Consider the following 1960-nt stretch of genomic DNA (forward strand, 5'->3'; position numbering starts at 1 on the left):
ACTTACTTTGGCACACCGTGTCGCAGCCCTGTCCAAAGTTAACCCCGCACGACCGCAAGTCGGAAGTTTGCGGAGAAAGTTCCACCCGCCCCCGCCTCCCTCCCTCCCCACCTAAATTGCCCTCTTCCATGTTAAAAGCCGTGCCGATGGCGTGGCGTCGGAGTAGGGAGTGGCGTGCGGCAAAGTGGTCCCGCCCGCGGTGCAGCGCGGCAACGCGGAGAGGGAGAGAGAGTGGTGGACGGCGATGGGGGGGGGGGGAGGCTTAGGAGGCAGTCAAGGCATAGTCGGTTTACAATTAATTAAAGGAGATGCAATGCCCGCTCTCGCTCTGCCCTCGTCCCGGTTTATCCGCAGCAGTGCGCAGGCTGCCAGGGGTAAATGAGGGGTGGCTCTGGAGGGGGATGGGAGGGGGAGGATGGAGGTGGAGCGATGGAGGGAGCGGGTGGCGAATCCAGGCGCAGCAGTCCGACTGCCAGCCAACATTCGAGAGCGATGCGGACAACCATTTGTCACCACCGTCAGGAGTGGCTGGGCCGGACCCCTCCTCTGGGCCCCCAGCAGTCCATCCCACTGGCCTCGCGCAGCGGGCAGGGCCACAGCATACAGGGCCGCACTCTTCCGGGGTTTTTTATCTTCCCCCAGGACTCGTTCAGGACCGCCACGCGGCCCTGGAGTTGGCAGCACTGCAGCCCCCCTTCAATGACAATCATCCCACTCGCCCCCGCCCCCGCTCCTCGCTCCCGCCCGGGGGGAGTGCGGGGGAGGGCCGCTGTAATAGTTGTTAGTAGCCAGGAGGGAGTCAAATTGCTGCCTAAGGAGGGCCCCGCCCCGCCCGCCCCCGCCCGCACGTCCACGACTACCACCAGCCCCTGTCCCTCTTCTTCCCTTCTATTTCCCTCCGTGGTCCCGAATCACCGCACCATGTCTTTTTCTCTCTCGCCCCGCCCGCCGCCCACGGGACGAGGCCCTTCCAAAGACTTTTCGTTGGTGGAGCGGGCGCGGGATCGGATCCACGCCCTTTCCTTACCATTAATTCTTCTAAAGTAAAGTGCGGGTGCCGGCGTGGGCGTGGGTGTGCTCGGGCGGGTGTGGGCGGGGCGGGGCGCAGAGCTAAGAGGACTCGGACGGGGTGACAGCCAGCAGCCTCGGGGAGGGGCGGTGGGGGAGGGAAGCGTGGATGGGATGGGATGGGTCTCACATTATTCGGGTCAGCTAGCGGGTCAACGGTAATCGCCACCTCAGCACCGGCCCGAGGGAAGTCTGCGTGCGGGAGAGGAGGGGGGGGGGGGCATCTTTGGTCCACCAGGGCCTGCAATGGCTGCGGTCACCACCTCATTCCACCGCCCGGGCCCCCCCTAGTCCCATCTGATATGGGCGCCGCCCCCGCAACTCCCCCGCACCGCTCCACTGGGCTCCAGCAGCCCGACCAAGCAGATTATCGGCTTGGAACAGGAAGCTCCAGGCAAATTCCCCGCGCACGTTTCTCACCTTGTTGCTTGTCCAGGCCGCGGCCCGCTCACCAGTCCCGTCCCGCTGCTCAGTTTGTTTCTCCGAGCTATGCAGGAATGCGGCGGGGACACGGCCGCCAGCGCTGACCGAGGGCGGGAATTTTCTTTGCATGGAATCCCAGCTATGCTCGGGGAAGGGACATTCATCTAATCTCGGGAAGGGCGCGCAGCAGATATGAAAAGACCTTACCGAATCGTTTTTATTTCTCCGTCAGAAGTAAATGTATGTTACAAGTGGGGCGTTTTTATATCGAAGATAAAAACACGACATACGAGATTATGGTATCAGAGATTTAGGAGGCGAAAGAAGTGTTGTTCCATGTCCCTTATGATAACGAGTGAACAGTGGGGAACAAATGGCATCACGCACGCCGCAAGGAAAAATATTTGTCGACTCTGATAGGGACAGGAGAAGGGGGTGGGGGGCAGGGATAAGGGAAGAGACAGAGTGT

The sequence above is a fragment of the Frankliniella occidentalis genome, unplaced genomic scaffold, assembly GCF_000697945.3.
Source record: "Frankliniella occidentalis isolate FOCC.00 unplaced genomic scaffold, Focc_3.1 Scaffold10, whole genome shotgun sequence".
NCBI classification, from domain to species: Eukaryota; Metazoa; Arthropoda; class Insecta; order Thysanoptera; family Thripidae; genus Frankliniella; species Frankliniella occidentalis.